This window comes from Canis lupus, chromosome 32, assembly GCF_003254725.2.
Source record: "Canis lupus dingo isolate Sandy chromosome 32, ASM325472v2, whole genome shotgun sequence".
NCBI lineage: Eukaryota > Metazoa > Chordata > Mammalia > Carnivora > Canidae > Canis > Canis lupus.
In genome coordinates, this window is record NC_064274.1 from 4,553,391 (window position 1) to 4,577,578 (window position 24,188).

General features: G+C 37.8%; 1 long non-coding RNA gene across 3 annotated transcripts; it reads right to left on the minus strand.

Moving 5' to 3' along the window:
* Positions 1-1,339: 1,339 nt before the first annotated feature.
* LOC112646583 (uncharacterized) lies at positions 1,340-22,559 on the minus strand. 3 transcript variants are annotated; one of them, XR_007407866.1, is made up of 4 exons: positions 21,176-22,555; positions 20,570-20,884; positions 9,448-9,592; positions 4,109-5,070 (listed from the first exon to the last, which is right to left on the minus strand). It is a non-coding gene; the product is annotated as an uncharacterized LOC112646583 (long non-coding RNA). The 3 variants fall into 3 exon arrangements; XR_004811402.2 differs by lacking the exon at positions 4,109-5,070 and adding an exon at positions 1,340-3,022 and having other exon boundaries at positions 20,570-22,559; XR_004811403.2 differs by having other exon boundaries at positions 20,570-22,559.
* Positions 22,560-24,188: the final 1,629 nt, after the last annotated feature.

Below are 24,188 nucleotides of genomic sequence, written 5' to 3' on the forward strand. Positions count from 1 at the left end.
TCTGTACTCCATACCCTAGTCCAAGCTACCCTTGTCTCCACCTGGATCCACCAGTTTAGCCTCCCAAGGTGGTATTCCCTCTTTCCAGTGGCATGGCTTTTACAGAGAAGTCAGAGTGAAATTTGTATTTATTTATTTATTTATTTATTTATTTATTTTTAAAGGATTTATTTATTTATTTATTTATTTATTTATTTATTTATTCATGAGAGACACACAGAGAGCCAGAGACATAGGCAGAGGGAGAAGCCTATGCAGGGAGCCTGATGTGGGACTCGATTCCGGGACTCCAGGATCACACCCTGGGCTGAAGGCAGGCACTAAACTGCTGAGTCACCCATGCATCCTAGAGTGAAATTTTTAAAACAGAAATCATGCCATTCTCTGGCCTAGAACCCTCCATTAGCTTCCCAACCCATTAGACTGGATCTGGATCGTCCTCCTCTCTATCACATCACCTGCTCTCTGTCCACCCCACTTGCTCTGCTCAAACCACAGTGGACTGGACCATCTTCCCTCCAGCTCTTCACTGACCCCACTCCCATTCCTCAGATATGCATTTCCTAATAAATCAGTGTAAAGTCTCCTCTCCAAGATTTTCTGTCCCATCCCCATCTTATTTTCTTTTGCTTATTTTCCACACTCCTTAACTGTCCTGTATACCTCTGTGTTTACTGGTTTCCCCATGGGGATGTAAGTAGTCTGTTTCCCCTCAGTAGAATATAAGCACCTTGAATACTCAACATTTACTGATTAAATGAGTGAGTACAGTCCTGCGATAGCATTTGTTTTGAAAATATTAAATTTGTTCTCACTTGATTGATATATGAGTGAACAATGTGAGCATGATGTGAATTCTGGGTTTGCTTATCTGAATTTCATCTGTCATAAATACTGGGCATTTCAGCTGAACCAGGCTGCATAGGAATATACAATACATGCAACACATATTTCATGAGGTCAGTGAGCCACACCTGTCCTTAACTAGTTTTATGACTTTCCACCTGATTTTCAGATATATACAACGCATAAAGTTTCCGGAATCAACAATTCTAGGGTGTGTGTGGGGGGAGGAGTTTTTCCCACCAACGAGCAATTCTCTGACACTGGCTAGGCTCTCCTACAATTCAACTCAATTTTGATACCACCTATCCAGAATAGCATCAGATCCCACAAGTAAAGAGCTCAGACCCACAAGATGCCGTCCACTTCAGATCCAATCACAAGCCCAGTTTGTTCCCCTGTGCTTCTGAACAAAAATTCCAATGCCTCCCTTCCTCAGGTTGGCTTAATTTGTTAGAGCAGCTCACAGAATTCAGAAATCAGTTAAATCACTAGATTGCCAGTTTATTACAAAGGATTTGAAAGTGTGCAAATCAACAGCCAGATGAAGAGATACATAGGTGAGGTTCCAAGTAAAATGGAGCTTCTGTTCTGGAGTTTGGGGTCCAGCGCAAGGTACATGGAAGTGTTCTGGTTCACCAATACGGAAGCGAATCAAACCCTCTCCTTTTGGGGTTTCTATGGAGGCTTCATTATATAGGCATTACTGATTAACTCTTTGGCCACTGGGGATTGTTTGACTCCCTAGTCCCTTTCCCCTTCTTGGAAATCACCGAGTAGAACTGAGAGTTCCAACTCTCTAGTTATGTTTGGTTCTTCTAGTAGCCAGCTCCTATCGTTCAGTGTTTTCCAAAAGTCACCTCGCTAACATAAACTGTTGTGAACAACAAGACATTCATTATGCCTTTATGGCTCTGAGGTGATTTCAGAAACTGAGGACAATTGATTAAATGTTATGACAAAAAATGCTCCCATTGCTCTTATAGCTCATGAAATTTCAAGGGTTGTGGAGGGCTGCGAGCCACAAGTCTATATTTCTTAGAAATCACAATATTGAAGTCTCCCCCCTGAAGAATGTAAGCACCTTAGGGGAACTCATCTTGTTTAACATATTCACTAGCTTCTTTGGACCAAGCAATGCGCCTAGCACATAGAAAGCACTCAAGGTTGATAGAATGAATGAATACAGTCAAGCCTGCTATAATGCTTGTTTTGAAAAACACTAGTTTGTTCCAATGCAATTAATATACAAGAGAACAATTTGCGCATGATGTGAAGTTGACATTTGCTTACATACAATTCATCTATGAAAAATACTAGGCATTTCAGCTGAGCCAGACTGCATAGAAATACACTATATATACTATACATACCTCATGTCAGTGAGCCACACTGTCTTCATCTTGTTTTATGACTTTCCACCTGATTTCAGATAGCCCTCTTTTAATCCTGTTATGGGACTGAATTGTGTTTCCTCCTTACATTCATATGTCAAAGGCTTAACTCCCAAGGTGATTGTATTTGGAGATAGAGCCTTCAAGGGGATAATTAAGGTTAAATGAGGGCATAAGAGTGGAGCCCTAATCTGATAGGACCAGTATCCTTATGAGAAGAGGCAGAGCCAACAGAGCTCACTCTTTCTCCTTACAAATACGCAGAGGAAAAAGGCCACGTGAGGACAACATGAAGAAGACACTTCTCTGAATGAAATTGCTTTAAAGTATAAATCTGAACAAAAATCAACATGGCTGCATGGATGCTTTGGCCAGGCTCAATTTTAAACTAAGTAACCTTTGTCCTTTCTTCCATAAACCTCCTCTCTTCCCATCTTAGCCTTTTGTTTCAGGAACCCCATGCCACCCTGAAAACAACTAACTATGGAGGCTGGCAGCACCTACACAATTCCTGTCAAAACCGGCTAGATCCAGTATTGGCCTATAACCCCCCAGCTCCTGGGGCAGGTTTGCAGTGTTTTTGAAGGCCTTAGCCTGCTGCAGCTTCCTTTACCCAGCAAAGCAATAAAGGATCTTCCTTCTTCATCCACGAACTCTGTCTTCATGTTGCATATTTTGGCTCCTGGGCACAGGGGTCCGTTTTTGACAGTATGTAAGCCAGGAAGAAAGTTTCTCCACAAACCATATCTGCCAGAGCCTTGATCCAGCTCTTTCAGACTCTAGATCTGTGAGAAAACAAATGGCAGACTGACACAAACCACTTGACAATGACTCACAAGCTACAACTCTACCCATGGCCTGCTCCCTCTCTTCCTCCTTTTGATTTCCTCCTCTTTCTTCTCTGCCTTTTTCTTGCTCTTCCTCTCTTTTCTCTATTGTTTTCCTTCATCTCTTTTATGATAAAAGTTTTGCCTCACTTTTTTTCTATCTTTCTTCTCTTTCTCTTATACAGAACACACTGGAAGCTTAAGTACAAGCAAAAATAAGACCCTTTTAAAAGTAAAATGCTGCATTCATTATAGTATTTAATGTTTCTTAACCATGTACTATGTGTGAACTCTACTCTCATTTTTATTCAGTTTCTATCCTCTTTTATGTATGTCTCATGAAGTTTTGAGTGCTTTACCCCCAATCCGAGTTTCTCATGGGTCCTGTGATTTTTATTGCACAATTCTGCATATTGCAGCAATTTTTAGAAATGCATATGTTGGGTTACATCAGAAACGACACTTTTATCCTTACAGAAAATTAGAATTAGAAAATCTTATTTTGCAGATGAAGCAAAAGATTGAGACATTGTGGGTGAGTCACATTGTGTTCATATTTACTGTGCCAGGCACACTTCTGTCTTGTAGCTTCGTTTTTTTTTTTTTTTTTTTTTTTTAAGATTTTACTTATTTATTCATGAGAGACACAGAGAGAGAAGCAGAGACACAGGCAGAGGGAGAAGCAGCCTCCCCACAGGGAGCCCAATGTGGGCCTTGATCCCGGGACTCCATCCTGGGACTCCAGGATCGAGCCCTGAGCTGAAGGCTCGACCCCTGACTCACCCAGGAGTCCCTGTCTTGTACCTTTTGATATTAATCCTTATTTTTAGCATCAGCAACCATCTTTAATCTGGTTATGTTCAAAGTAGGTTGTCTTTTTGTGGTGATATTTGCCTTGGCAAAAAGAAATAAGGATATGACTTAGCTAATTTAGGTCCACTGTCTGCTGCTAACAATGCAGTATGGATTAAAATTTTCAATGGTATATACTTATTACTGGCTTCAATACATTGAGTCAACAACTGCTTGAGCTCCATGCTTTATTTCGTTTTGTAGGTCAAATGAACATTCATTATTAAATAATACCAGTTTCAAATCATATAGGTCAGTAACCAGGTAAAGTAGCTTAATATATAAAAGACCATTTTATTATTGTTTTAAGGAGCCATGCATTTTATGTGAGATAGTATTTTTCAAACATGTACTATGTGCAGATCTGTAAAAATGACTAAGGAAGTCTTAATTCTTCCTTTGGTTGTTCCATGTATATTATCTCACTTCCTGTGTAAGTTCTCCAAAACTGGGAGCCATTTGTGTGTACTGTTCTGTGATGGGAAGAACTGAGACTGGCAGATGGGAGTCTGTGACCTGACATTAGCCCTGCCATGAATTAACTAAAAGGGCTTGAACATGTTAATGAGGCTTAACTTAATGATTTCTAAAGTTCTCAGTAAAGTGAGCAGGTGTATTAGTCAGGGTTCTCCAGAGAAATAACCAATAGGATATTTATATTTATAGAGATATATCTCTATCTCTATCCTTATCCATTTAAAAGATTTATTATAGGAATTGACTCATGAAGTTATGAAGGCTAAGTCCCATAATCTGCCATCCACAAGCAGAAGATGACTGCCCCAGCTCAGAGAAATTGAATTGATGCTCTCTCCACCTCTTTGTTCTATCTGGGCCTTGATGGATTGTATGATGCCCATCCACCTGGGGAGGGTTGTCTTCTTTACTCAGTCTACTGATTCAAATGCTACTCTCTTCCAGAAAGACTCTCACAGACACACTCAGAAATAATGTATTATCAGTTATCTGGGCATCCCTTAGCCCAGTCAATTTTACAGATCAAATTAACCATCACAGTTGGGTTTTCTACTGCTTCTCCTTCAGTCCACTTTCCAAATTGGCCACATTTAGAGCTGCCCTTTGTTCAGACTATAAATGGTATCATGGAGAACTCTGTTCTTCCACCAAAACTCCGGAGACTTCTGCAAGCTTTCCTAGCAGGTAAAGAGGAATAAGAAAAAGAACTTTTCTAAGAACACATAGTTCTTGAAACTTTTGAAGATGTGTACCCAAGAATGAACAATCTAACAGTTATAGACTACTGAGAGAGGAAGAGAAGATGCCAGTAAGATATGGCTAGTTCACTCAAGATGGTTAATGGGGTGAATACAAAAATTAACAAATATTTCTTTATTTCCTCTGCTGCTATAGGCCAGCTGTCAAAGGTTCCTTTAACATTATTCCGTTCTGGAGTAAGAGCTGATGAGATTATTCCAGTGTAAAGATAAGTAAAACCTTTAAATTCCAACTAGATTTAAATATTGTTTTCAACTTCACTCTCAAAATAGATCACGTATCCTAGTGTAGCTCTCATTAACCTACTGATATATAAGCTCATTTCTCTTTTAAGATTCTTTTATTCTGACAGTGAATTCTTTCCAACTGAAAAGAAGGGGATAAAAAAAAAATCTAACAGCTAAAACATGAACGTGACAAAAAAAAAAAAAACAAGGCAAATACATATATGTATATACTAAGATACAGCAAGTTGGATTAAGTTGCTTCCAAGGCACCATCCAAATCTAAGCTTTTACAAAATATGTAAAACTTACTAGTTGTAAACATATTGATTGACCAGCTGCTACGTTGTAAACTAGAATTTATGTCTTTTGTTCAAAATCTTACAGAAGTGGAAAACCATGATATAGCCCTCAAAGGAACGCCCTTGAGATGTGCTTAAATATTGCAGTGATAAGCCACACACCCCATAGTGAGGTACTCATTCGGAAAACTCGTGATCTTGTCTCTGGGAGAGCCGATAGGACTAATTGTCCACATATCTTGTGTTGAAGAAATGAGAACACTATTGTTATCAACAACAACAACAAAATGAGCAAACTGATGAGTTCTACAAAAGATGGTCTGTTTTGCCTTTAAAATACAGTAGGGGGCAAAGGAAAGGGCACTTTAAGAAAAATGACACGCATATTTTTAGCAGAAGTTATGACCACTCATGTGACTCAACACAAAATATGTCACATCTCCATAATAGCTTCATGCTTGCTATTGTGCTAATTGAACTATGTACTTCTGATGCATTCCCTATTCATGTTAAGTGTGGGTAACAAATGATAGAAGTCAACAGTCACGGCAATTGGACATACTGAATATCTTTCTTCTGTGACTCTGAGTCAGTCTCCTCAGTGGATTACTAAACACATTCCAGAAATCTCATAAGTTACTACTGGTCTAAAAATGGATATAATTAAAGATGAGTAAACCTACCGCAGAGTTTGATGTAATCTTTTAGGGTAATTAACACAAACTATTTACAATGGACTTTTATTCTACTTTTCTAAAGATTGCATATATGTTACTACAAGTTCATATAGCTTGCCATTACAAAAGTGACCCCCCTCCCTAACGTATACATGCAAAGAAAGCAGATGCCTGCATTGTAACTGTTCTATAGGAGGTAAGATCAGTACCTCTGGTTGGAACTTTGACCAGAGCCAGGTGAGGATATGGGAATCCTTCACAGATTTCATGACTTTAAAGATTTACCAGTAGACACCTTTGGGTTTCAGAGTACTGTGCTCTGAAGTAATGACTTCCAAAGTCTAAGATCTGATTGTCTCAACTAAGGCTGCTTTTATTGTTATACCACTAGCTGCTTTCCATGGTGTGGGGAGAGATGGCTCATTCCAAAATTCTCCTTTTCACGTCTGAAAGAGTGTTATTAAAATCTGGAAAAAAAGTTCCTTTTCTTGCTTTTGCTGGCTTTCTTTTAACTCTAACACTAACTTTCCATAGTAGGGCTTTCTATTCTATGTGGACTTAATAAAACAATCTATGAAATAGGATAGACACTTCTGAATAATTCATTTTATCTTTTCTTTTATAATTGAGCATTACTTCTTAGAGGCCCAGTGCTCTCACATTATTTCTGTAGCCCCCCACAACTGCTTCATGTGAGTAATTTTCTCCTTTGCAGGTTGATGAAATTGAGGCTGAGGGATTATATCAATCTCCTCAGATCACAAGGCAAAGCTGAGAACCAAATCGGGTTTGTTTTTTTTTTTTTTCCCTGTATTCCAAGCTTTGGTTTGTACAGCATATTCATTCTTGGAACTCTGTTACGTATTACACAGTTCAAAACCTAAATTTTTCCTTCTCTATAGAGATAGCTGTGGGGGTGCTATAGGGTTTGGAAAGAGCAAATGGTCAGATGTACATTTGCTTCTCAGAGCCTACTCAGGGAGAGTACATGAATTCGTGTGCTGGCATATACGAGAGATTCTTCAAGCACTGAAGAATAGCATGACAAAATGAGAGGCTAGCCATGGAGTCCAGATATTGAATTGACCTGCTTTAATTACCCTATGCTCTTAGAGGCGCCCATGGGATCTTCAAATCCCTTTCTGACCCTTGATGCAAAACACGGAAGTTTTCTTTCCATCATTACACCCAGAGTTATGCCTAGATGTCCTGTCATATCAGGGATTAAAATAACCTTTGGCTTGTTTTTATTACATCAAAGAAATAGAAAACAAATTGGAGAAATCAATAGTCACAAAAATTCAAATCCTGCCTTTGAGCTAGTTTAGTCTCACTATAATTTGACCTGATTACAAGTTAGGAGTAGTTGAGAATATTTTCCTTTTTTTGTAGCTGTCAAAATTCAGTTGATACATCACAGATCCCTAAAGCTATGTAGGGAACTCTTCCCTTAATTCCATCCGCTTCATTTCTAAGCATCTATAATAGTCACACAGCTGGGTTCAGTGAGAGTTCTGCTTGCCATGAGCGTGAGATCATGCCCTGAGTAATTACAGTGAGCATGCAGTGAAAATATGTGTGAGTATAATGTCAGGAAATCATGCAAATTTTATTATCTTCAGTGAAGTGGTAGCTGGTAGAGAACTTGTCAGTATTTGCAACTTGAAGCCTCTAATTACCTTGATTTACTTGTAGTACCATTCATAACCTTGCTGCTGTGCTGTTCCTGACAGCACTTTTGCATTTTACAAGAAAGGAATAATGCCACATAAATAATTTAAAAACAATAAATCATTTAGAGTGGCTTTAAACCAAGACCTAATGCAGTAGCTGGCTGACTTCTTGCTGCACTTGACAGGTAGCTGGCATGCAGAATTCATCCGTGCCTTATAAGTATTTACTTTTAAAATTCACAAATCCAAAATTGGGTTGAGGGGGAAAAATGAGACCTAAATTCCTTTCTCCTGAATAGTCAGTCCGTTTCACCGTTTTGAGGCCAAATATGAAACAGAGAAATTAAGTTCTATATAGGATAGTTCTATTTAAAACACAGATGTGCTGAGTTATGCTAGTAGGTGAGTAATTAAGACTGATTCTCCAAGCAGAGCTGGCTGAGTGTTGGAGGAGTATATAAACATGCCTGTGGCACCATACCCACTCCCACCCCCACCCCCACCTCGACCCGAGCTGGAGGGAAAAGACTGGAAAGGTTGGGGAGTGGGGATAAGAGAAGAAGCTGATATGTCACCAGCTCCCACCTACTCTCAGGGGAGGACGTGCTCTTTCTCTCTGGTCATCTCTATTCACATAAGACAAAGCAGATAATGAAAAGCAAAAACCCATGGAGAAAAGCTTCTACTTAAGAAAAAAGGTAGGACTGCTTCCATTATGCCTGAGGGAGAGCTGGGTCTGCCAGCTGCCTTTGGACAATTGAGTTCCTACTGGGTGCCAAGCAGGTCATTATCTCTTTTAATCCTCACAACAATTCTCTGAGGTAGGTATGATTATCCCCTTTTATAGATAAGGACAAAACCTGAGTTAGATTAAGTAATTTGCCTGAGATCACCAGCTAGGAAGTGACTATCAGAATTAAGTCTGAATGGGTCTGACTCAGGCAGCACCCTCCCTGCATCCCCTGCTTTGTCACACCCACCGCTCCCACAAACCTGACTTATTCTTAACTCCACGTACAAATCCATGTATATGTTTGACATTTAGGCAGTCCTGGGTACATTCAGAATGGTGGAAATGTCCCTCTTCGCCCACTCCAGAAGGGCCCCCCCCCAAACATCTTCTGTGTAAATAACTCACAGAGGGCAACAGGGCACACAGATGGCTTGCCTGAAGTGGGTGACTTCATCTCTCCTTTGTACATTGCTTCCCCCCCCACACCCAGGGTGATTCTCCCTAAGTTCCCAGCTACCTCCTTGCCCTCATCATGTTTCTCTTTCAGGGGAGACTCCCCCAGACCTGTGAAAACCCCAAAGTGATTTTTCCTTCCCAGATGCCAACATTCACATATTTATTTCCTTGGGCCAATGGTCTCAAAATGTTAGCCTGCATAAGAATCACTTGAAGGTTTCTCAGCTCACCTTGCAGCTCATGCTCGGAAGTGGTAGCAGTGGGATCTTAAAAGCAGTTCCAGGCTGGGATTTTTGGATGATATTTCTGGCTAAGCCTTGTTCTCTGATGCTGAGTGATTATTTGGGCTTACATAGGTCCCTAATAGATTCTGTGCTTAAAAAAAAAAAAAAAAAAAGAATCACTTGGAGGGATTACTACTATCTTGTGAATTAAAGATGTGAAATGCTCAGGCCCATGGTAGGCTTTGGTAAATGCTGTCCTTTTTATTCTAACTTTTAGATGTCCTCCTTTTTTCTGACTTAAGTTTAACCATGGTGTTTCTAGGCTTTGGGCATCAGTTTCTATTTACCAGCAGCAGGTTCCTCGAATTCATGCATTCACAAGGAGGAAAGTCCTGGGGGGGGGGGGGGCAGGGGGTTACCTTTTATTTGCACCATGTGAGAAGGCAAATGTAAGATACTTGTGCCCTCTCGTGTCTGCGTGGCATGCTCAGAAGACCTTGTAGTCTAACTACGGTTGTGCATCATTTAGGGGAAAATATCATTTCTTTAGAAATGTACTCGGTTCAAATGTCTTGGAAGTGTTTCGAGGACAAGAGAGTTGTTCTTTAAGAACTGAAAGCAGGGGATCCCTGGGTGGCTCAGCGGTTTGGCGCCTGCCTTCAGCTCAGGGTGTGATCCCGGAGTCCCGGGATCAAGTCCCATGTCGGGCTCCCTGCATGGAGCCTGCTTCTCCCTCGGCCTGTGTCTCCACTTCTGTGTGTCTTTCATGAATAAATAAATAAAATCTTAAAAAAAAAAAGAACTGAAAGCAAATGGCAGAGTTCAGCTGGTAAAATCTGCTAGAAGCTTCCTAACGCTACTGAGAGGCAAATTGGTTTGCTAGAGGTTAGGCACCCATCAGAAGGGAAGCAGGTGCAGACTTGGGAAAGCTAGCTGCCAAAGAATCTTGCCTTTGGTGGGGAAAGATTGCTATGGAGGAAGGAACCTGGTGGGTTTTTACCAACTGCTCAGTGAAGTGGTTCTCAAAGTGTGATCCTTGGACCAGCAGCACCTGAGATCTTGACAGCATGCATTTTCTCTGGTTTCACCCCAGACCTCCTGAATCAAACTCTGGGCATGGGGCCTAGAAATATGTATTTTAGTAAGTCCTTCAGGGGATTCTGATGAACAGGAAAGTGTGGCAACACTGGTCTAGAGCAAGTTTTCTCAAAGGAACCAAAAGGGAAGGAACCAAATCTCTTGACCTGAGATTTTAGCGGTGACTGGTCTGTCATTGCCATTATAGTCATACCTAAGGACAATGAAAAGCACCAGGAGGGCAGAAGTCCAGGTGATTCTCCACCCTGGCTGCACATTGGAATCCCTGGGGGCACTTAAAAAAATGCCATTCCAAGGAGATTTACACCACAGAAACAAACAACAAAAACCCCAGACGGCTAAGACCACACCTAGGAAAACCCACTCTGGATCCTAGCCAGTCTTATTTCATTGTTCTGAGGTGGGAAACCAGGGGTCCTTATTTTCAGTGGTTCCTTAGAGGACTCTAATGCCATGGCCTGTGTTCAGAATTATTGTTGCAGATACTTGAAGTTTGGAATACTGGAAAACTGAAAATACCATGAGGGAAGTTAGTGATATTCTCTTAAAAGCACAGTGTAACGAAGTTTGGAAGATAACCGCTGCCATTTAGCTGGGTTATCAGACCTGTCACACTTGGGAGACCCTATATATCGCAAGGTCACTGCCATTGTTCCCACTGGGAACTCTTAACAGCCTTGATGGGTCTGTTTGGCCCACACACAAGTGGCTCACTGCCCTTTACAACTATCCTCTGTATAAGGGGAAGGTAGGGAAGGTCATGGAATAAACTTTGGTGTCATAGTGAGAAAATCCATGTTGGACACCTGCCTTGCCACTAAGAACGTAGAATAACTTAAATGTTCTGTACTTGTTTATTAATCTCTTCCACCCAATAAGCTTTCCTCCAGCTTGAAGATAAAAGCTTTACTCATAGTTTCTTTTGTTAAATGAAAAATGGACATTTGTACATTTTGTTATTAAGAGACTACATAATCAGTGTACCACAGATCTCAATCCTTGAGTCTTTTTCCTTTGACTTTTTCATTTATTAAAGTTAACCTTTCACTTTTCAGTAAGACAGATCTCTAAGGGAAATGCAGAAATTGCCAGAATTATCCTTACACTATGAACTGAGAATGTCCACTTTACCTCTTTCAACTGAAAAAATCACAAATGCAATCACAGGTGCAATCTGTAAAGTTACCTGTAAAGTTTTGATAAAAGAAATGGAATTTGCCATAGAAAGTTGAAAAGATTCTTTAACTGCCTTTTAAAAGCTGCCTTTTCTTTTTTTAGACTACTGTTAGACGTGCTTACATTGGATTTCATGATTTTTTTTTTATTATGAAGCCAACTTATAAGCCGAGAAGGGCTTGGCTGAAGCACAGTCCTTTCCTCCCATAAATGATGCTCCAGATCATATGCAATTCTGAGCGATATCATATGAAGCGTATCACACAATTACTACGGTCTATTCATCATGGTTGGTTTCAACTGCTGGGTTTGGAAATCAAAGAAGGATAGGTTTTAAATGGAGTACTTAGGATAGATATGGCCTCTACCTTTATTGCTCCTGTACTCTATCCTTTTTACATTTTAATGCTATAACTATTCTTTCTGCTATATATAAAAGATCTCTATTTCCCCTGTGTATCTCCCTCCCATTCTTTCCCTTTTTCCCCCTTACTCTAACATATCTCCAAGAATTATTAAATCAGAAAAGCTCATTTGAGACTTTCATGTAAACTTTCATTTTTGTCGAGACACAGGTCAACCAATAATGCCAGTTTTCATTCATATGCTTTTAACCAACCTTGATACACATATGTGTCTATCAATACAACAGATATGCTCATGTGCACACATATATACATACCCCACCATCCCCTGCACTGCACACTTTTGCAGCCTCAATAGAAAAGCCATTTCCTTCTCTTTCACTGATACATGGTCTTGGAGGTAGTCAGGTGGGCCAGGACTACATGGTAAAATGGGAAGGTATTGGACTGGAGGAGACAAGACCTCCTCTAGTTAAAGATGTACAGCACTTTTTAACTAGCATGAAAGAATAACCAATTGAGATATTAAAAAAATCTTTTACATAATTGGCAGATGGGATTGAAAAATGATATTGTGATTTAGTAAACAGAGCCTATACTGCACCTCTCTCATTTGGGTCTTTGTGGCTTGTGCAAGAATATTTTTCAGTTATAATAGCTATTTAAAATCTGGGGCGCCTGGGTGGCTCAGTTGGTTAAGCATCTGTCTTCAGCTCAGGTCAAGATCCCAGGATCCTAGAATCTGGCCCCGCATCAGTCTCCCTGCTGGGGCGGGGGGGGAGGGGGGTGTTTCTGTTTCTTCCTCTCCTTCCTGCTTGTGTTCTCTCTCTCTCTCTCAAATAAGTTAAAAAGTTAAAAAATCAAATAATTTTGCTCTCGCTGATATATTTTAAGTATTGATAACAATTATTTAATACATTGTAAACTATGTTTTATCTCCTTTTCAATCTCCATGTATATTTAAAATGCATGTTATATACTATGTAATATATAATATATGTAACCATTATATAATCTATTATATATAATGTATTACATGTTATATGTAATCTATTATGTATAAATCTAATGCTATTTCATGTTGATAAAGGAAGACTACTCATGTAGAAGACAGTTTGTGACAGAAAACTAGTAACAAAAAAGACCCTAAGTAGAAGAATTAGTATTGAATTTATCCACAATCAAAGGCAGTTATAGTCCTTTTTTGAAAACAAACTGAAACCCCTACAAATCTTACTGAGTATTTATAAGGTGAATGCTTTATTCAGCAAGAGAGATGCAAAGGGTATATATCAAAGTAAATTCTCAACTTTGAGTTGTGAAGTGTTTCAAATACATATTAAAAATTTGACAGGTAGAGTTCCTTTATGACATAATTTCTGTGGTTCTTATGAGACTTAGGGAATTAAATACCTAAGAGACTTCGCAAATTCCATTTTATACCTACTGACACTCAATCATACATCTTGTTCTCTTTTCTTCTATCATATATGGATATAAACAAATTTCATGTGGGAGAAATTTCAAGCTGAGAAAAAAAAGGTTGGGTGGATCAATAGGTATGCAGAAGTATAGGTAAATGGGTGAGAAATACTTGACTCCCCTAGCCAACGTCTCCATACCTTTTGAAATCAACCCTATTAATAAAAATTTGAGTCCACATTAAAACAAATTTTTGTAAAAATTTTAGATCTTTAGGGACACCTGGGTGGCTCAGTGGGCGTGATCCCGGAGTTCCAGGATCGAGTCCCACATCGGACTCTCTACATGGAGCCTGCTTCTCCCTCTGCCTCTGTCTCTGCCTCTCTCTGTGTGTCTCCCATGAATAAATAAATAAAATAAAAATCTTTAAGAAAAGATTTTTAGATGTTTAAAAATTTTTTTAAGTTTTTTTTTTTAAAGATTTTACTTATTCATGACAGACACACAGAGAGGCAGAGAGAGAAGCAGCCTCCTCGCAAGGAGCCGGATGTGGGACTCAATTCTGGGACCAGGATCATGCCCTCAGCCAAAGGCAGACGCTCAACCGCTGAGCCATTCAGGCATCCCAACCATAGTGCATTCTTACTGCCCTTAATTATAATTAAATGTGAGTATAAGACATACAAATTAAGATAATTAGGCTAAGAACAGGAGTAAGATTCAAAGTTGTGATGCCTGAGTGGCTCCGTTGATTGGGTGTTCAATTCTTGATTTTGGTTAGGTTCTCGATTTCAGGGTTGTAAGATAGAGCCCCTATGTAGGGCTCTGGGCTGGGCGAAGAGTCCACTTGGTATTCTCTCTCTGCTCCTCCCCACCAAAAGATTGAAAGTCTATTTGAGAACTATGTGTCAAGCACTGTGCTAAATTTTTCTGTGCATTTTTTCATCTCATCCTTTAAAGTACTTCATAAACTAAGTACTCTTTATTATGTTTAGCTTACACTTAAAGATAAACAGGCTTAAGAGATTTTGTGATTTACTCAAAATGACATAGTCACAAAAGGGTGGATCTAAGATTAAAAGTCTGATGAAGATTAAAATTCAGATCATTCTGGATAGCAGCTAAGGCTCTGGATTCAATTCTAGATTGATTTTCTTACCTTTTTACTAATAAGGATGCTCCAGTGCTTCACTGAGATGAAAATCAACAGCATTTCAATACACTTTATGGGGGCATGTTCGGATAAGTCATTTGTAAGTAAGCATTCTTGTGGTTTGCTTTATTATGAATTAATGATAACACAGGCTATCAGCTCTGCCAAATTTTAATATACATTCAATAACTGTTTTTATAACAGTTAAACCTTTGTCTTAAAAAATGTGAGTGGGGAATTGTCAAAAATATGAAATACAGCCAGCCAGACTAGAACACGAATTGCTTAAACTTTCCCTGCAATTATATATATTTTCTTTATACAAGCACACAATACAAACAATCTTAGCATACTGCTGACATATCACAGATTCATCTATTTCTTTCTGATGAGGGATTTTAACTTTCCCTTAAGCAGGGCATCTCTCTGTCTCTGTCTCTCTTCTAACGTCCAGATAAGACTCCTTAGAAGAGATACTATTTTCTCAGGGGAACTTCATGATCACCCTCCTTGCAATATTCCTTGGTCCTGGAGGCCACATCCTAGGGTCAGTGGGTTGCCCCTGAACTTGGTCCCCTCTGTGGTAACACACTCTGACCCATCAGCTGAGTTCATTTAATGAGTGCCTCAGAAACATAATCCTAATGAAGACAGCCATACGTGAATGAAAGATGGATTTTGCACCAAGTCAGAGAGCCATGCTGAAAGCCTCAGTGTTCATGGAATCTGTTATATCATTCTTCACTAATTTTTATTGCTTTGCTATCAGCCTTGTGCCAGATGCTGTGTTTTTATTTTTACTCAGTGTGCTGCAAAGTGATCACGGGAGCAGTTTCCTAATTAGAAGGGAAAAGTAACTGTTAAGTGGCAAGTATTTACATTTTAAGATATGGGGGATACACATATTTAAAGTTTCATTGGTCTTTTGTGGACAGATGTTCTATTGCCTTATTTATATTAATACAAATGTACTGTACAGTGAGTGATATGACATTGCTCTTCTGTACTTTTGATTTCTGTGTAAAATCATTTTATAAAGAAATTTGTCTTATTTTATTGAATCAAAGACTATGGACCCTGTGATTAAGTAGTAGAATCCTTTCAAAATAAGTGGTATTACATTTCTATATTTGAAGAATGGCAATATTTTTACTGTGAAGAAGTAAAGTATCCAGAAAAAAACAATTGTTCAAGCAATTTATATTGAAGAATAGAAAACAAAAATTGGAGAAATGTTTTATCAGAGATCATCATATATTAGTAAAAAGCAGATTTTTTTTAAAAGCAGATTTTGATAAAAATGAAAAATCCAGATAATTGTCTAAGTTCTTACACCTGGACATAATACATTCAATTGTTTCATTTAATGCTAAAATATTGTAAACTATCATTTAAGAAGAATTCCTAAGAAGTAAAATGATTTCTATTTGAATACAGAAAATACTAAGGAATCCACTAAGGAATTGCTAGAACTTGTGAACAAATTTAGCCAGGTTGTGGCAACAAGATCAATATATAAAAATCAATATATTGTGTGTATATATGAGTTTATAGTCTACTATATACCCTTGCAATGACCAATTCAAAAAGAAAATCAAGAAAAAAATTTTGGGGTGCCTGGGTGGCTCAGTCAGTTGGGTGTCCAGCTCTTGATTTCTGCATGGATTATGATGTTGGTGTCACACAGTTGAGCCCTGCAATGCTCTGGTCAGTGTGGGATCTGCTTGGAATTCTCTCTCCCTGTGCCCCTTCCCCTGTGAGCTCTCTGTCTAAATGGATAAATAAAATCTTTTTAAAAAATCTTAAAAATAAAACAATTTAATTAAAAAAACCATCAGAAAGAATAAAATGCTCAGGAATAAATTTAACAAAATACTCTGAAAACTACAAAATATTTTTTTAAAAGAAACGAATAATCTAAGTAAACAAACATATTTTGTGTTCATGAATTGGAATTAATGTTACTAAGATAGCAAAATTCCCCAAACAGATCTATAAATTCAACATAATCCCTATCACAATCCCAGCTGGCTTCTTTGTAGAAACTGACACACTGATCCTGAGATGCATATAGAAATGCCAAGTATCCAAAATAGCCAAAGCAAGTTTGAAAAAGAAAAACAAGGTTGGAGGACTTACATTTCCCAATTTAAAACTTACTACAAAACAACAGTAATCAAGATGGCATAGTATTGGCATAAAGATAAACCTATAAATCCACGGAATGGAATTGAAAGTCTAGAAATCAACCCACATAGCTATGATTAATTGCTTTTCAAGAGTGTCCAAGACCATTCAACATAGAAAAAAAGAGTCTTCGCTGAATGGCACTAGATCAACTTTATTTCCACCCTGAAAGGAATGAAGTTGGACTACTACTTCAATATTGCATGCGAAAATTAATTTGAAATATATTAAAGACCTAAATATAAAAGCTAAAACTCTAAAGCTCTTAGAAGAAAGTATAGAGATAAATCTTCATGAGCATGGATTTGGCAATGGTTTCTTACACAACAAAAACGTAAGCAACAAAAGAAAAAAATTAAACAGACTTTACCAAAATTAATTGTTTTTGTACTTCAGAGGATACTGTCAAAAGAGTGAAAAGACAACTCATTAATGAGAGAAATTGTTTGCAAATCATATATCTGATAAGTGGCTAATATTTAGAATACAGAAAGGACTCCTATAATTCAATACTAAAAAGGCAACCTTTTAATAAATGGGCAAAGAATATTAATAGACATTTCTCCACAGAAGTCATACAGAGGCCAGTAGTCCCATGAAAAAAATGTACAGTGTAATTAGTTGTCAGGGAAATGCAAATCAAAACCAGGCTGAAATACACTTTACATTCTCTAGGGTAGCTCTAATAAAAAAAAAATCAAACAATAACAAGTCTTGGTAAAGATGTAAAGAAATCAGGATCCTCATTATATGGCTGTTGAGAATGTCAACTGGTGTAGACATTTTGGGAAGCAATGTGGCAGTTCTTCAAAAAGTTAAGCATGTAGTTACCATTTTACCCAAGAATTCCACTCCTAGTATACATTCAAGAGCAATAAAAACATAATCATGCAAAGATATGTGCACCAATTTTCATAAAAGCATTATTCATAGTAGCCAAAGGGCGAAAACAACCCAAATGTCCATCAACTGATGAGTGGAAAAACAAAATGTGATATAATCCATATAGTGGAATATTATTCAGCCAGAAATTTAAAGTACTGATACAGCTATAACAGAAATGGAACATAAAAATATTAAGCTAAGCAAAAATTCACCTCATATTATGAGATTCCATTCATATAAAATGTTCAGAACAGGCAAATATATAGAGACAGAAAGAAAATTGTGGTTGCTTACAACTGGGAGAGGAGTCTGGGTGGGTGGGGTGATAACTAAAGGCTACATGGTTTCTTTTTTGAGGTATAATAATGCTCGGAAACATGTTGATTGGTTGCACAACTCTTAATATACTAAAACCACTGAGCTATAGACACTCTAGGTTTGTGAATTGTATGTTATGTGAATTAAAATTCAATAAAATTGTTGCCAAAAAAGTATTATTTCTGAAGCAACAGACATTTTTAATTTTAAGTATCTAGACCATCCAATGAGAATTTTCCAATTATATTTGTGCAAAATAAGGAAACATTTTTGACTGTTTTTTGAAGGGAACTTTATTCGGTCTGAATGAATAAACATTTAATATACTTTCAAAGTTCAGGTTCATTTAAACTTTGAGTTTGTCTCTTATTAGCATTGTGAAGTTAATGGTTGCAAAGGTCAAGGGATGTGAAATTGGAGAACAAATTCTTTAGACGTTTTTCTTTCTTAAACAGGTGCATCCTATCTAGAGAAACAGTTGCTGTAACCCTTATATCCATTTTTTTCATAATATCTCAGTAGAAAATACTATTTTCAGAAAGTATTGTCTTGCCAGTGAGTTATACATTTACAACCTATCATTCTTGCCCGACTATGAAAATAATCTTAAGGCATCACTCCAGAATCCTAAGAGCTGGTGCAAGAGCCAACTGTGTTTGCCTCTCGTCTCTCTTTTGCCTCTGAGCCTTTCTACTTAATAAATCTGAAAAAATGTATTAGTCACAGTGGTTTTGTGTTCTGCTTTCCTAAAGCTCTGTTCTAAGCAAGCCGTTTCACTTCTGTACTAAAATTTCCCTCCTTTTTGCCATCTTTCACCCTGGGCTTTTCCAGACCTAAAATGTCAAAGTGTCAAGCAGATGGAATTACATTTGGAGCATTGGTTTGGTAGAGAATGACTCCATGCTTTTAGGAGATCTGTAGTTGTATTATTTTTAAAAACAATGCGCTGTTAATAAAAGAGTTACTGAAACCAGTCCTCTGTCCCAAGTAACTACTGTGTTTAGATAAAATATTTGATACTGTAAAGTAAAAATCAGCATAGGCCATTTGTTGAGATACCTAGGAAGTTATAGTAGGCCAGATTTTTGTTTAGTAATTCTCTAGAATTGGTACACTTGGATATACTTCAATTTTTTTTTTTTTTTTTTTTTTTTTTTTTTTATATTTGGGCTAAAGAAGCTAAAACAGCTAAACTTTTACACAGTTAGAATGGCTTCCTTCTTGCCAGGGTCATCTTGTTATACTCTTGCAAAGAACTGACACTAGAGTTCCCTTAACTAGAAGTGCACAAAAACACATTTCTGTGATTGGGAGGGGAGTCTTCTCATTTTTCCCCTTCCCTTCACATATTGGCTTTTGGACCTATAGGATTGTGATTACGTTTTAATGCTTTGTAGGATACGACAAGGGAAAACATGAGTACTGCCAAACAACCCACTGGGAATCAAGACTCTTTCACTTTCTCTGGTTTGGGATAATAGTTCGTCATTCAATAAATATTTATAAGCTAATTCTACATGCAAGATACTACCTAGATGTCTAACCTCATTGGATTTAACTTTTTTTCATGCTCGCTTTGGCAGCACATATACTAAAATTGGAACGATTTCAATTTTTTTTGTCTGTAAAATTAAACATGATATTTAAGCTATAAACTAGATTTTTCTGTGATCCAGAGAGCAGAGGTTAACACATTTGACATTTCTTCCAAAGAGATCACCATTTTTACCAGTATTTATACACTTAAGACAATACTCTCATTCGCTGAGATGTTCCCTGTTTTTCTAAATAGTGTTAGTAAAGTCTCGTACATGTCTCGAACTAAAATGAAAGTCACTCTAAATGAATATTATGGACACGTGTGTATAGCACTATTGTCCCTCCCAGTTTGAGGAGTTAAATGGCTTAAAGAATCTGCCACCCAGACCTGGATCCCTTCCTTTTAGCTAGCTGGGATTCCAGAATTTCCTATTAACAGGGCCTCCACACTGCAGGTGTATGGGGTGGATGGGCCAGAGTCAGAGCCAGATGAAACCTTTACACTGGGTGTCCATAGCATGTGCATCAGGAACAAGAGAAGAAGGGAAAGTGGACTCCCGGGCCATGCAAAACTTTGAGGCTGTGGGCCTGGGAGTGGATAGGGACTATTCTTTATAAAACATTCTCCTACGTGCATGTTTCCATGGTTGCTACTTCTATTCTGCAAGGAACGCACATTTGCAGAACAAATTAATTGTAAACCTGGCCCAAATGGTCAAGTTGGTTAAAATAAGCTCTGCCCCTCCTTTGTTCATCGATCAGTTATATTGGTGATTTCTTCCCACCATGTCCTCCCATGGTTATTATGGCCTCTTCTTAGTCCTTGCACTGCCATGGGCCATCTACCTGGTCTGGGCCCTCTCCTTTGGTGCTCCTCATTCCTCCTTATCCCAAATCAACATGGAACATTTGGTTCCAGAAAGTACTGCACTGCTGTTAAGTAGCTTACTTATTTAATTAAACGTATTTTTGATGATTCACTTACCAATAAATGTGTTCTTTTTTTCAGGCAACAAGAGGCTTAATCTTGTTAAAATCTACTGCTCAGAAGGCATGTGTAAGGACAGCAGCCTCCAGAGTGAAACAAAAACTCAGTACATCCTAGGCTTTAGGAATTCAAATCATCTGGTGAGGATCAGTCTTGATACTGTTCCCTGGGTCCCTTTGGCGTTTGCTCATTCTGGTTAGTTTCCATCACTTTTGTTACCATCAGTCCTGAGCCACTCTCCTCTGGGTCATGTACAATTGCTTGCTGTTGGTGGGAGGAAAACTTTTGTAAATACTTCTTTCTTTCTTGGTACTAAAACGGAATAAAAGGGAGACAGATTACAAGAATCATGAAATCTTTCTTACCAAGCACCATGTGCTCTGCTACAACACAGTTGTTGAAATCAAAGAAACCTTGAGCTCAATAATCATGGAGGAAAACAATTATTTCAATAGGAGAATGTAGGAGTGGTGGCTAGGAGGATATGGATTCTAAAAACAAAGTTATTTTAAGGAGCAACACTAATGATCCTGGGTTGGAATCGCAGGTAGGCTGCAGTGGGAGTTGTCTGGCAGGCCTCATGCCCTTCCCACCACACCATACCTCCTTTGCCTGGAGGTAAAGCTGTTTTCTTCAGGGCAAAGAGGCAGCCTGCTTTCAGGCTGGGGAGATTCAGGCAGGAGCGCCACCCACAGGAAGTCATGCTAAATGCATTACTCAGAGAAAGATGAAGCAACCTAGAAGAAAAATTCAGGTCAGAAGCAATGGTCAAGGTCATCCTGGAAAAGTAGGGTGAGATATCCGGCAGAAAGGCAAAGTTAGATTATAAACTGAAGAATAACAAATGTCATCAGCAATTTAGAGGTTAGAAACTGGGGTATCAATGAGGACAATTGGTTCTGGATCAAGAACCTGACCAATGATTGGAAACAGTGGTCATCTAATGTCAGGCATACAGACCTCATGGGTTTAGGATCTTATGACTTTAAGTGAAAAGTAGAAAACATGGTTTCTGTTTTATGCAGCTCATTTCTCTCAATTAACTTCGCTGTTTAACTATGACTTGAAGGAAGCTGTAATTTATTACCAGAGTCTCTCGTTAGACAAAAAAAAAAAAAAAAAAAAGGAGTTACAGGATTTGAGAATGGTTCCCAATTAAACATAACTAGACCTTGATTTCCTAAAATCTAAATCAGTGCTATATTGTTATATGTCGGCTTCTCAGGAAAATTGTCTTAGTTTTTCTTGACCTAACAAAAGGCTAATTATTATTTTCTGTCAGTATCCAAAGACTTAAATAAAAATTTTATTAGCCTAGAAAAGCTATTAATTAAGGTCAATTAACACGTGGAGGAACAAGTCAGTTATGTGATCATGTATACTATAATGGTCGATAAATTATATAGGCCTATAATAGAAAATGTACAAGTATTTTATAAAAATAATACTTTGCTCTTGAATATTTATGCAGGTCAAACTTTCAGAAATCAATAGGAGTTTAAATTTTATTTTTGAAATTACTTAGGTTATTTTTAGTCTTATTTATTTTTAAGATTTTATTTATTTATTTATTTATTCATGAGACACACAGAGAGAAAAGGAGGCAAAGACACAGACAGAGGGAGAAGTAGGCCCCATGCAGGGACCCCGATGCGGGACTCGATCCTGGGCCCCAGGATCACACCCTGGGTCGAATGCAGGCACCGAACCGCTGAGCCACTGAGGGATCCCCCTATTTTTAGTCTCTTTTAAATTAAAAATTAGATTCCCCCCTGTGTATTAGTAATTATTTGGAAATTTAGAGTGATTTAGTTTAATCAAAATGATTGCCAACAGTCTATTGTTGTAGTCATGATTCAAGGCAAATATTAGATTTTTGATTGAAGTAAAGGACAATATTCTTAAACTACATTTTAAGAAAATTTAGGAATTTATATCATTCTTTCTGGAATGCATAATCTACTGGGAAACATTATGAAGGAACAGAAAGTACAGACCTGTTTTTCTCTCCAGAGTAGTTATCAGAAGAGGCTTTCAGAGTACTTTACAATCAATTTTTATTATCAGTCCTTTATAAAAACCTTCAAAAATCCAAATAATTGACTCATAAACTAAATAGCAAATGGAAAGGGGAAAAATTAAGAAACATAGTTCATTATGCATGGTATCATAAACAGAGGCCTAAGTTACAATTAATGCATTCAATTATAGATAAGCATGTATACATTTTCAAGTTTTGGTCTTTACTAAAACTTTATCACAGACTCACTCGCAGCCATTCCAGTTGTGTTGCTGCCAATCATGTCCTCTGTCTCAATGTTTTAGAATGCAAATCAGAGACATTAATGCTGATGTGCCCTGGGAGAAAATTCTCAAAGAAATTTGAAATTCTGAGGACAGTAATAATTTTGAAAAGATAAAAATGTGGGCTAGCAATCGTCTATTTGAATATGCATATGATAGATATTCTGAATGCACATGGAAAAGAAGTTGTTTTAGGAGAAAGGTAAAACAAATCTGATAGAAATGTTAATGATTATAGAAAAGACAATGCCTGGAGATGCTTTAATATGGTCACACAAGTACATATTTGTGTTATGTCCATTAAAGTAAGTGTGCATGTAAAGTACTTACTGCTGAAACACCAGAAATATTTACTCTTTGTTATCGAAATCAATATTTTTTGTGTTCCTTTGGCTAATGTTAACATCATTTTGGCAAATGGTAGTAGGGGCTGTTTATAAAAGCTTTTAATTTTTTTTCAAAAATAGATTCTGAGATAGTAATATTTTTGGTGTTCAGATTATTTGGCTAGGGTTAGCTTTAGTGATGTCTGAATTTTCCTAAAAATAATATCTATCTTACGTGTTTTTACATTTCAAAGTGAAACTGCTATGTAGAGATGGATGTACTAGGTGTGTAGGTGGGAGTGGTCATCCAGAGAGTAGAAAGAAAGGGGACAATTTTGAACAAGAAAAAAGATGTGGGGTGCCTGGGTGGCTCAGTGGTTGAGCATCTGCCTTTGGCTCAGGTTGATCCTGGGGTTCTGGGATTGAGCCCCACATCAGGGAGCCTGGTTCTCCCTCTGCCTCTCTCTCTCTTCTATCTCTCACAAATAAATAAAATCTTAAAAAAAAAAAAAAACATGTGAAACAGGCTTTTATTTTTTTAAACAAGAAATCAGACACACTGTGACAACATGGTAGTCTTGCCAAGCATGCTGATATTTGTGGATATAAAATAATTTAGTACGATAATGTGTTTTCTTTCAGCAAAGTGCATTAGAGGGTAACAACTCCACTATTTCCTCTTTCTTCTCAGACTTCCTTCAGGTTAGACCCAAACTCTTACAGAACATGAATGTTCGATAGCATATCACAGAATTGTGAAGCTAGATGAGATCATAGAACTTATCCAACTTTACCCCCTTCTTGTAGAGAAGACAAAATTATTTTCTGATTTCTTAAAACATAACATGCTTGCATTCTTTAAGTCTCTTATTCATGCATGGAATCATTTTTTTTCACCCATGTTCCACTTTGTATCTTGCAAACATTTTTATCATGTTGTATAACTTGTATATCATGTTGTGTAACTTGTATAAAATTTTATTTTC